At 41.9% G+C, this 12,343-nt stretch overlaps 1 long non-coding RNA gene and 1 pseudogene across 1 annotated transcript in view; both read right to left on the bottom strand.

Annotated features, from left to right (window-relative positions):
- The window catches only part of LOC131345737 (NACHT, LRR and PYD domains-containing protein 3-like), a 566,556-nt pseudogene that overhangs the window by 468,823 nt on the left and 85,390 nt on the right, over nt 1–12,343 (bottom strand).
- Nucleotides 4,169–12,343, bottom strand: part of LOC131345800 (uncharacterized) — an 11,266-nt gene continuing 3,091 nt past the window's right edge. Inside the window, exon 3 of the long non-coding RNA XR_009203540.1 lies at nt 4,169–5,357. This is a non-coding gene — a long non-coding RNA (uncharacterized LOC131345800). The remainder of the gene's footprint in view (nt 5,358–12,343) is intronic.

The raw sequence follows: 12,343 nt of genomic DNA, 5'->3' as shown, positions 1-12,343 counted from the left end.
TAGAGGAGTGTGTTAGTGGTGTGTGTTAGTGGTGTGTATTAGAGGAGTGTGTTAGCAGTGTGTATTAGAGGAGTGTGTTAGCAGTGTGTATTAGTGGTGTGTGTTAGTGGTGTGTATTAGAGGAGTGTGTTAGTGGTGTGTGTTAGCGGTGTGTATTAGAGGAGTGTGTTAGTGGTGTGTATTAGAGGAGTGTGTTAGTGGTGTGTGTTAGCGGTGTGTATTAGAGGAGTGTGTTAGTGGTGTGTGTTAGCGGTGTGTATTAGTGGAGTGTGTTAGAGGAGTGTGTTAGTGGTGTGTGTTAGTGGGAGTGTGTTAGTGGTGTGTGTTAGTGGTGTGTATTAGAGGAGTGTGTTAGCAGTGTGTATTAGAGGAGTGTGTTAGTGGTGTGTATTAGAGGAGTGTGTTAGTGGTGTGTGTTAGTGGTGTGTATTAGAGGAGTGTGTTAGCAGTGTGTATTAGTGGTGTGTGTTAGTGGTGTGTATTAGTGGAGTGTGTTAGAGGAGTGTGTTAGCAGTGTGTATTAGTGGTGTGTGTTAGTGGTGTGTATTAGTGGTGTGTGTTAGTGGTGTGTATTAGAGGAGTGTGTTAGAGGAGTGTGTTAGCAGTGTGAATTAGTGGTGTGTGTTAGTGGTGTGTATTAGTGGTGTGTGTTAGTGGTGTGTATTAGAGGAGTGTGTTAGAGGAGTGTGTTAGCAGTGTGTATTAGTGGTGTGTGTTAGTGGTGTGTATTAGAGGAGTGTGTTAGTGGTGTGTGTTAGCGGTGTGTATTAGAGGAGTGTGTTAGCAGTGTGTATTAGTGGTGTGTGTTAGTGGTGTGTATTAGAGGAGTGTGTTAGTGGTGTGTGTTAGTGGTGTGTATTAGAGTAGTGTGTTAGTGGTGTGTGTTAGCGGTGTGTATTAGAGGAGTGTGTTAGTGGTGTGTGTTAGCGGTGTGTATTAGAGGAGTGTGTTAGTGGTGTGTGTTAGTGGGAGTGTGTTAGTGGTGTGTGTTAGTGGTGTGTATTAGAGGAGTGTGTTAGTGGTGTGTATTAGTGGTGTGTATTAGAGGAGTGTGTTAGTGGTGTGTATTAGAGGAGTGTGTTAGCGGTGTGTATTAGAGGAGTGTGTTAGTGGTGTGTATTAGAGGAGTGTGTTAGCGGTGTGTATTAGAGGAGTGTGTTAGCGGTGTGTATTAGAGGAGTGTGTTAGTGGTGTGTATTAGAGGAGTGTGTTAGTGGTGTGTGTTAGCGGTGTGTATTAGAGGAGTGTGTTAGCAGTGTGTATTAGTGGTGTGTGTTAGTGGTGTGTATTAGAGGAGTGTGTTAGTGGTGTGTGTTAGCGGTGTGTATTAGAGGAGTGTGTTAGTGGTGTGTGTTAGTGGGAGTGTGTTAGTGGTGTGTGTTAGTGGTGTGTATTAGAGGAGTGTGTTAGTGGTGTGTATTAGTGGTGTGTATTAGAGGAGTGTGTTAGCGGTGTGTATTAGAGGAGTGTGTTAGTGGTGTGTATTAGAGGAGTGTGTTAGTGGTGTGTGTTAGTGGTGTGTATTAGAGGAGTGTGTTAGTGGTGTGTATTAGTGGTGTGTATTAGAGGAGTGTGTTAGTGGTGTGTATTAGAGGAGTGTGTTAGCAGTGTGTATTAGAGGAGTGTGTTAGCGGTGTGTATTAGAGGAGTGTGTTAGCGGTGTGTATTAGAGGAGTGTGTTAGTGGTGTGTATTAGAGGAGTGTGTTAGTGGTGTGTGTTAGTGGTGTGTATTAGAGGAGTGTGTTAGTGGTGTGTGTTAGTGGTGTGTATTAGAGGAGTGTGTTAGCAGTGTGTATTAGAGGAGTGTGTTAGCGGTGTGTATTAGAGGAGTGTGTTAGTGGTGTGTATTAGTGGTGTGTATTAGAGGAGTGTGTTAGTGGTGTGTGTTAGTGGTGTGTATTAGAGGAGTGTGTTAGCAGTGTGTATTAGAGGAGTGTGTTAGCGGTGTGTATTAGAGGAGTGTGTTAGTCGTGTGTGTTAGCGGTGTGTATTAGAGGAGTGTGTTAGTGGTGTGTATTAGTGGTGTGTATTAGAGGAGTGTGTTAGTGGTGTGTGTTAGTGGTGTGTATTAGAGGAGTGTGTTAGCGGTGTGTATTAGAGGAGTGTGTTAGTGGTGTGTGTTAGCGGTGTGTATTAGAGGAGTGTGTTAGTGGTGTGTGTTAGTGGTGTGTATTAGAGGAGTGTGTTAGCGGTGTGTATTAGAGGAGTGTGTTAGTGGTGTGTGTTAGCGGTGTGTATTAGAGGAGTGTGTTAGTGGTGTGTGTTAGCGGTGTGTATTAGAGGAGTGTGTTAGTGGTGTGTGTTAGTGGTGTGTATTAGAGGAGTGTGTTAGCAGTGTGTATTAGAGGAGTGTGTTAGTGGTGTGTATTAGACGAGTGTGTTAGCGGTGTGTATTAGAGGAGTGTGTTAGTGGAGTGTGTTAGAGGAGTGTGTTAGCGGTGTGTATTAGAGGAGTGTGTTAGTGGTGTGTGTTAGTGGTGTGTATTAGAGGAGTGTGTTAGCAGTGTGTATTAGAGGAGTGTGTTAGTGGTGTGTATTAGACGAGTGTGTTAGTGGTGTGTGTTAGTGGTGTGTATTAGAGGAGTGTGTTAGCAGTGTGTATTAGAGGAGTGTGTTAGTGGTGTGTATTAGACGAGTGTGTTAGCGGTGTGTATTAGAGGAGTGTGTTAGCGGTGTGAAAGTCCTAATGGGACTAAGACTGAGGCCACACCTCCTTCAATGGGAGTAAGACTGAGGCCACACCTCCGACCCCCTAAAGGGACAGAGACAGAAGCCACACCTCCTAATTAGACAGAGACAGACGCTACACCTCTTTCAATGGGACTGAGGCCACACTTCCCAATGGGACTAAGACTGAGGCCACACCTCCTTCAATGGGAGTAAGACTGAGTCCACACCTCCCACCCTCTAATGAGACAGAGACAGAAGCCACACCTCCTTCAATGGGCCAGAGGCCATTAGGTAAAAAAGCCGCACCTCATTAGCATTAAGTAGCCAAACTGCTATCAAGCTAACCAATGTTAGATGAATTACAAAGGAGATCCCGTATGATTGGCTGATAGGATTTGCCCCGCCCATTGTTAACCGTGGAGCACAGTACAGTAAGAGTTAAAGTAATGGAGTTCAGTTGGAGATCAAAGTGGAAAGGTTTATCCCAAGCTTCAAGCCAGACTTTGTGGAAAATAAAGTCCACCTACAAAAACAGGGCAGGATTTTTTTGCTTACTGTGCGGTCGCTAAGCATGATGCCAAGACGGAGAACCACGTAGCATCCAACTGCAGCCAACAATCACAAACACACCACCTCCTGAAAGGAGCCACGCCGCTGTAAAAATACATGGGTTCCTGATGCTCGTACGTAGAAGCTGAATTGTGTCTCTAGTTATTATCAGTGTGCGTCTTTCTTTCATTCGTCCATCAGGAAGTGAAGGCTGACCACAAGACAAACAAACGGGGCTAAAGAGAGAAGGGCAGAGCGTGTGATTCGGACCGAACCGCAGCGTCTCGGCGCTCAGGGGTTCAGTGTTTGATGGTGAGCTCGTACTCCAGCGCCGGTTTGAAGAGTTTTATTCTCACAGAACAAACTACAAGCATTGTGAGCAAACAGAGGAGGGCCGGCGCTCAGAGCGGCTGAAAAACGACTCGGCTGTTGGCAGCGTGCGCTCGCTGTGCGGCTGACAGCTGTTATAAATCATTTCCATCTCCACTCCGGATGCGTTCGGGCTGCGACCGGAGCGCGCAATAAATCCACGCTCGTCTCATTTACATTGTCAGAAGGTGAAGGCGTAATTCGACCGGGACGTCCACTCTGGCCAAAAATCCATCAGCGCTAGCAGGAGTGGTCTAACCTAAAACCCCCAATCAGCGCATTGGCAAAATCAGCAGCGCTGCCTTCACCTCCAGAAATCTGACGTTTGGACCAATCAGAGCATCATTAGGAGATCATTAAAGAAGGACTGAGATTAAAACACGGCTCAGGGTTCTTTAAAGACAATCCCTTTGTCTCCTGTTATAACCTTCATGAAGTAAAGAGAAGGACAGAAGAAGAGAAAAACACATCTGCTCATGAATCACTCTCTCACTGATTTTCTTATTTCCTTCGGAATGAAATCACCTGACAGGAAACACGGAGAAACTCTCGTCTCATCTATATGAGACACTTCATAAATGTCTTGGATACATATTTTTGGGATGAGATCTTTGACCCGCCCCCAGGCAGTAAGACAACACCAGGATAGACAAGTTGCTCAGGCCAGTGGGTGGAGCAAAAAGGAGGAGTTACATTTTTGCCACACCCACCTCATTAATTAATGAGAAATGGATCAGGCTTAACTGGGCTGAGCATATAAGCAGTGATGTAATTAATGAAGGCCATGTGGTCAGAGCCTGAAGATCCATTTACATTTGCAATTGGGCCACGCCACACCCACCTCAATAATTATGTTTATACAATTATGCCCATCTCCTTACTGATTGGCCATGTCTGAGGGAAGAGTGAGGCGGATATGTAAGTCTGACCTGGATTAGCATTAGCTCCGCCCCCTTGTTAAGAAATTTTTTAATTGTTTGTTATAAAGCAATGGATATTTTTTATGCAAAATTTGAAATTTGGTCAGAAATCATACACTCTACAGTCCTGACATCATCTAGCAAATGATTTCATTTGTTCACTTGAAATGATATAAAAAGCGCTGCTGAGATTCTGGAAGTAAAGCTGCAGTGTGTAGAAACTCGGAGTCTGAGCGTGTTCCTCAGGAGCTCAACACTTCATGTGGAGGATTGAACCCCAAAGCCCTGGTCCTCCAGCGAGGCTTAACACCTCCAGTCCATCATCGGAATGCAGGCTGTTTCTCCTCCGCACGGAGCGCCAGGTTCTTTAACGAGCCACAGGGCAGAACCGGTTCAGGCTCTGACCCAGACGTGCGAGCTCGTTGCTGAAATCAGAACTGCAGACTTTTTTAATAAATGCTGGGCTTGCTGCAGCGTCCCCGACTGTTCCTCTGCTGTCCCTCGTCCAAAAACAGCAGAAACGAAGAGGCTTGGCTCGAGGACAGCATCACCGTGGGGTCAGACTCGACTCTGCAGTCAGCTCCGCTCATGGAAACCTTAAATATCAGAAAAATCCTGAAGCTTCACGCAGAAGGTTTTAATCAGACTAAGCTGGGATCGGACCTCCGTGCCAAACCTGCTCCCAGTCATTTATTTATTTATTTGTTTGTAACTTTTTTCTAGTTTAGTTCCCATTTCCTGTCTTCAGCTTCCAGTCAGTGGACACACTTTTCCTCAGAGAGTCTTATCAAACTGCTGATGATGTCATCACCAGTGGAGGAGACACCAAGACGAGCCTGAGACCGGACCTGAGGGAGAAGGAAACTCTCACTGATAACTTTCATACAGTCTGCACTTTTAATACTAATAATAGAATAATAATAATAATTAGAATTAGATGATGATTATTATTATTATTATTATTAATATTATTAATAATAATAAAAATAATAATAATAATAATATTAATAGCAGCAGTAGCAGTAACACTAAATTATATAATTAAAACATTAATATTATAAATTAGTATTAGAGTATAATGATAATGTTTTATATGCATGTTGTTGTTGTGGTGTAGAGTAAAGTTGTGTTTTAGATTATTACAGTATCAGAGTTCTACTGAAGTCTGAGGCTCATTATACTAACAGTGTTGTGTGTTAGTGTTAGTGTACACAGTGTTGTGTGTTAGTGTACACAGTGTTGTGTGTTAGTGTTAGTGTACACAGTGTTGTGTTAGTGTACACAGTGTTGTGTGTTAGTGTACACAGTGTTGTGTGTTAGTGTTAGTGTACACAGTGTTGTGTTAGTGTTAGTGTACACAGTGTTGTGTTAGTGTTAGTGTACACAGTGTTGTGTGTTAGTGTACACAGTGTTGTGTGTTAGTGTTAGTGTACACAGTGTTGTGTGTTAGTGTTAGTGTACACAGTGTTGTGTGTTAGTGTTAGTGTACACAGTGTTGTGTGTTAGTGTACACAGTGTTGTGTGTTAGTGTACACAGTGTTGTGTGTTAGTGTACACAGTGTTGTGTTAGTGTTAGTGTACACAGTGTTGTGTGTTAGTGTACACAGTGTTGTGTGTTAGTGTTAGTGTACACAGTGTTGTGTGTTAGTGTACACAGTGTTGTGTGTTAGTGTTAGTGTACACAGTGTTGTGTTAGTGTACACAGTGTTGTGTGTTAGTGTTAGTGTACACAGTGTTGTGTGTTAGTGTACACAGTGTTGTGTGTTAGTGTACACAGTGTTGTGTGTTAGTGTTAGTGTACACAGTGTTGTGTGTTAGTGTACACAGTGTTGTATGTTAGTGTTAGTGTACACAGTGTTGTGTGTTAGTGTACACAGTGTTGTGTGTTAGTGTTAGTGTACACAGTGTTGTGTGTTAGTGTACACAGTGTTGTGTGTTAGTGTTAGTGTACACAGTGTTGTGTTAGTGTACACAGTGTTGTGTGTTAGTGTACACAGTGTTGTGTGTTAGTGTTAGTGTACACAGTGTTGTGTTAGTGTTAGTGTACACAGTGTTGTGTTAGTGTTAGTGTACACAGTGTTGTGTGTTAGTGTACACAGTGTTGTGTGTTAGTGTTAGTGTACACAGTGTTGTGTGTTAGTGTTAGTGTACACAGTGTTGTGTGTTAGTGTTAGTGTACACAGTGTTGTGTGTTAGTGTACACAGTGTTGTGTTAGTGTTAGTGTACACAGTATTGTGTGTTAGTGTTAGTGTACACAGTGTTGTGTGTTAGTGTTAGTGTACACAGTGTTGTGTGTTAGTGTTAGTGTACACAGTGTTGTGTGTTAGTGTTAGTGTACACAGTGTTGTGTGTTAGTGTTAGTGTACACAGTGTTGTGTGTTAGTGTTAGTGTACACAGTGTTGTGTGTTAGTGTTAGTGTACACAGTGTTGTGTGTTAGTGTTAGTGTACACAGTGTTGTGTGTTAGTGTACACAGTGTTGTGTGTTAGTGTTAGTGTACACAGTGTTGTGTGTTAGTGTACACAGTGTTGTGTGTTAGTGTACACAGTGTTGTGTGTTAGTGTTAGTGTACACAGTGTTGTGTGTTAGTGTACACAGTGTTGTGTGTTAGTGTTAGTGTACACAGTGTTGTGTTAGTGTACACAGTGTTGTGTGTTAGTGTTAGTGTACACAGTGTTGTGTGTTAGTGTACACAGTGTTGTGTGTTAGTGTACACAGTGTTGTGTGTTAGTGTTAGTGTACACAGTGTTGTGTGTTAGTGTACACAGTGTTGTGTGTTAGTGTTAGTGTACACAGTGTTGTGTGTTAGTGTACACAGTGTTGTGTGTTAGTGTTAGTGTACACAGTGTTGTGTGTTAGTGTACACAGTGTTGTGTGTTAGTGTTAGTGTACACAGTGTTGTGTGTTAGTGTTAGTGTACACAGTGTTGTGTGTTAGTGTACACAGTGTTGTGTGTTAGTGTTAGTGTACACAGTGTTGTGTGTTAGTGTACACAGTGTTGTGTGTTAGTGTTAGTGTACCCAGTGTTGTGTGTTAGTGTACACAGTGTTGTGTGTTAGTGTTAGTGTACACAGTGTTGTGTGTTAGTGTTAGTGTACACAGTGTTGTGTGTTAGTGTACACAGTGTTGTGTGTTAGTGTTAGTGTACACAGTGTTGTGTGTTAGTGTACACAGTGTTGTGTGTTAGTGTTAGTGTACACAGTGTTGTGTGTTAGTGTTAGTGTACACAGTGTTGTGTGTTAGTGTACACAGTGTTGTGTGTTAGTGTACACAGTGTTGTGTGTTAGTGTTAGTGTACACAGTGTTGTGTGTTAGTGTACACAGTGTTGTGTGTTAGTGTTAGTGTACCCAGTGTTGTGTGTTAGTGTACACAGTGTTGTGTGTTAGTGTTAGTGTACACAGTGTTGTGTGTTAGTGTACACAGTGTTGTGTGTTAGTGTTAGTGTACACAGTGTTGTGTGTTAGTGTACACAGTGTTGTGTGTTAGTGTTAGTGTACACAGTGTTGTGTGTTAGTGTTAGTGTACACAGTGTTGTGTGTTAGTGTACACAGTGTTGTGTGTTAGTGTACACAGTGTTGTGTGTTAGTGTACACAGTGTTGTGTGTTAGTGTTAGTGTACACAGTGTTGTGTGTTAGTGTACACAGTGTTGTGTGTTAGTGTTAGTGTACCCAGTGTTGTGTGTTAGTGTACACAGTGTTGTGTGTTAGTGTTAGTGTACACAGTGTTGTGTGTTAGTGTTAGTGTACACAGTGTTGTGTGTTAGTGTACACAGTGTTGTGTGTTAGTGTTAGTGTACACAGTGTTGTGTGTTAGTGTACACAGTGTTGTGTGTTAGTGTTAGTGTACACAGTGTTGTGTGTTAGTGTTAGTGTACACAGTGTTGTGTGTTAGTGTTAGTGTACACAGTGTTGTGTGTTAGTGTACACAGTGTTGTGTGTTAGTGTACACAGTGTTGTGTGTTAGTGTTAGTGTACACAGTGTTGTGTGTTAGTGTTAGTGTACACAGTGTTGTGTGTTAGTGTACACAGTGTTGTGTGTTAGTGTTAGTGTACACAGTGTTGTGTGTTAGTGTACACAGTGTTGTGTGTTAGTGTTAGTGTACACAGTGTTGTGTGTTAGTGTTAGTGTACACAGTGTTGTGTGTTAGTGTTAGTGTACACAGTGTTGTGTGTTAGTGTTAGTGTACACAGTGTTGTGTGTTAGTGTACACAGTGTTGTGTGTTAGTGTACACAGTGTTGTGTGTTAGTGTTAGTGTACACAGTGTTGTGTGTTAGTGTTAGTGTACACAGTGTTGTGTGTTAGTGTACACAGTGTTGTGTGTTAGTGTTAGTGTACACAGTGTTGTGTGTTAGTGTACACAGTGTTGTGTGTTAGTGTTAGTGTACACAGTGTTGTGTGTTAGTGTACACAGTGTTGTGTGTTAGTGTACACAGTGTTGTGTGTTAGTGTACACAGTGTTGTGTGTTAGTGTACACAGTGTTGTGTGTTAGTGTTAGTGTACACAGTGTTGTGTGTTAGTGTTAGTGTACACAGTGTTGTGTGTTAGTGTACACAGTGTTGTGTGTTAGTGTTAGTGTACACAGTGTTGTGTGTTAGTGTACACAGTGTTGTGTGTTAGTGTACACAGTGTTGTGTGTTAGTGTTAGTGTACACAGTGTTGTGTGTTAGTGTACACAGTGTTGTGTGTTAGTGTTAGTGTACACAGTGTTGTGTGTTAGTGTACACAGTGTTGTGTGTTAGTGTACACAGTGTTGTGTGTTAGTGTTAGTGTACACAGTGTTGTGTGTTAGTGTACACAGTGTTGTGTGTTAGTGTTAGTGTACACAGTGTTGTGTGTTAGTGTACACAGTGTTGTGTGTTAGTGTTAGTGTACACAGTGTTGTGTGTTAGTGTTAGTGTACACAGTGTTGTGTGTTAGTGTACACAGTGTTGTGTGTTAGTGTTAGTGTACACAGTGTTGTGTGTTAGTGTACACAGTGTTGTGTGTTAGTGTTAGTGTACACAGTGTTGTGTGTTAGTGTACACAGTGTTGTGTGTTAGTGTTAGTGTACACAGTGTTGTGTGTTAGTGTACACAGTGTTGTGTGTTAGTGTTAGTGTACACAGTGTTGTGTGTTAGTGTTAGTGTACACAGTGTTGTGTGTTAGTGTACACAGTGTTGTGTGTTAGTGTACACAGTGTTGTGTGTTAGTGTTAGTGTACACAGTGTTGTGTGTTAGTGTTAGTGTACACAGTGTTGTGTGTTAGTGTACACAGTGTTGTGTGTTAGTGTACACAGTGTTGTGTGTTAGTGTTAGTGTACACAGTGTTGTGTGTTAGTGTTAGTGTACACAGTGTTGTGTGTTAGTGTACACAGTGTTGTGTGTTAGTGTTAGTGTACACAGTGTTGTGTGTTAGTGTACACAGTGTTGTGTGTTAGTGTACACAGTGTTGTGTGTTAGTGTTAGTGTACACAGTGTTGTGTGTTAGTGTTAGTGTACACAGTGTTGTGTGTTAGTGTACACAGTGTTGTGTGTTAGTGTTAGTGTACACAGTGTTGTGTGTTAGTGTACACAGTGTTGTGTGTTAGTGTTAGTGTACACAGTGTTGTGTGTTAGTGTACACAGTGTTGTGTGTTAGTGTACACAGTGTTGTGTGTTAGTGTTAGTGTACACAGTGTTGTGTGTTAGTGTTAGTGTACACAGTGTTGTGTTAGTGTACACAGTGTTGTGTGTTAGTGTTAGTGTACACAGTGTTGTGTGTTAGTGTACACAGTGTTGTGTGTTAGTGTTAGTGTACACAGTGTTGTGTGTTAGTGTACACAGTGTTGTGTGTTAGTGTACACAGTGTTGTGTGTTAGTGTTAGTGTACACAGTGTTGTGTGTTAGTGTTAGTGTACACAGTGTTGTGTGTTAGTGTACACAGTGTTGTGTGTTAGTGTACACAGTGTTGTGTGTTAGTGTTAGTGTACACAGTGTTGTGTGTTAGTGTACACAGTGTTGTGTGTTAGTGTTAGTGTACACAGTGTTGTGTGTTAGTGTACACAGTGTTGTGTGTTAGTGTACACAGTGTTGTGTGTTAGTGTTAGTGTACACAGTGTTGTGTGTTAGTGTTAGTGTACACAGTGTTGTGTGTTAGTGTACACAGTGTTGTGTGTTAGTGTTAGTGTACACAGTGTTGTGTGTTAGTGTTAGTGTACACAGTGTTGTGTGTTAGTGTACACAGTGTTGTGTGTTAGTGTTAGTGTACACAGTGTTGTGTGTTAGTGTTAGTGTACACAGTGTTGTGTGTTAGTGTTAGTGTACACAGTGTTGTGTGTTAGTGTACACAGTGTTGTGTGTTAGTGTACACAGTGTTGTGTGTTAGTGTACACAGTGTTGTGTGTTAGTGTTAGTGTACACAGTGTTGTGTGTTAGTGTTAGTGTACACAGTGTTGTGTGTTAGTGTACACAGTGTTGTGTGTTAGTGTTAGTGTACACAGTGTTGTGTGTTAGTGTACACAGTGTTGTGTGTTAGTGTTAGTGTACACAGTGTTGTGTGTTAGTGTTAGTGTACACAGTGTTGTGTGTTAGTGTTAGTGTACACAGTGTTGTGTGTTAGTGTTAGTGTACACAGTGTTGTGTGTTAGTGTTAGTGTACACAGTGTTGTGTGTTAGTGTACACAGTGTTGTGTGTTAGTGTACACAGTGTTGTGTGTTAGTGTACACAGTGTTGTGTGTTAGTGTTAGTGTACACAGTGTTGTGTTAGTGTACACAGTGTTGTGTGTTAGTGTTAGTGTACACAGTGTTGTGTGTTAGTGTACACAGTGTTGTGTGTTAGTGTTAGTGTACACAGTGTTGTGTGTTAGTGTTAGTGTACACAGTGTTGTGTGTTAGTGTTAGTGTACACAGTGTTGTGTGTTAGTGTACACAGTGTTGTGTGTTAGTGTTAGTGTACACAGTGTTGTGTGTTAGTGTTAGTGTACACAGTGTTGTGTTAGTGTACACAGTGTTGTGTGTTAGTGTTAGTGTACACAGTGTTGTGTGTTAGTGTACACAGTGTTGTGTGTTAGTGTACACAGTGTTGTGTGTTAGTGTACACAGTGTTGTGTGTTAGTGTTAGTGTACACAGTGTTGTGTGTTAGTGTTAGTGTACACAGTGTTGTGTGTTAGTGTACACAGTGTTGTGTGTTAGTGTTAGTGTACACAGTGTTGTGTGTTAGTGTACACAGTGTTGTGTGTTAGTGTACACAGTGTTGTGTGTTAGTGTTAGTGTACACAGTGTTGTGTGTTAGTGTAGTGTACACAGTGTTGTGTGTTAGTGTTAGTGTACACAGTGTTGTGTGTTAGTGTTAGTGTACACAGTGTTGTGTGTTAGTGTTAGTGTACACAGTGTTGTGTGTTAGTGTACACAGTGTTGTGTGTTAGTGTTAGTGTACACAGTGTTGTGTGTTAGTGTACACAGTGTTGTGTGTTAGTGTACACAGTGTTGTGTGTTAGTGTTAGTGTACACAGTGTTGTGTGTTAGTGTTAGTGTACACAGTGTTGTGTGTTAGTGTACACAGTGTTGTGTGTTAGTGTTAGTGTACACAGTGTTGTGTGTTAGTGTACACAGTGTTGTGTGTTAGTGTTAGTGTACACAGTGTTGTGTGTTAGTGTACACAGTGTTGTGTGTTAGTGTTAGTGTACACAGTGTTGTGTGTTAGTGTACACAGTGTTGTGTGTTAGTGTACACAGTGTTGTGTGTTAGTGTTAGTGTACACAGTGTTGTGTGTTAGTGTTAGTGTACACAGTGTTGTGTGTTAGTGTTAGTGTACACAGTGTTGTGTGTTAGTGTTAGTGTACACAGTGTTGTGTGTTAGTGTTAGTGTAC

The sequence above is a fragment of the Hemibagrus wyckioides genome, linkage group LG25 (genome assembly GCF_019097595.1).
Source record: "Hemibagrus wyckioides isolate EC202008001 linkage group LG25, SWU_Hwy_1.0, whole genome shotgun sequence".
Lineage (NCBI taxonomy): Eukaryota > Metazoa > Chordata > Actinopteri > Siluriformes > Bagridae > Hemibagrus > Hemibagrus wyckioides.
Note: the sequence above shows the minus strand (reverse complement) of the source record. Positions and strands in the feature narration are given on the sequence as shown.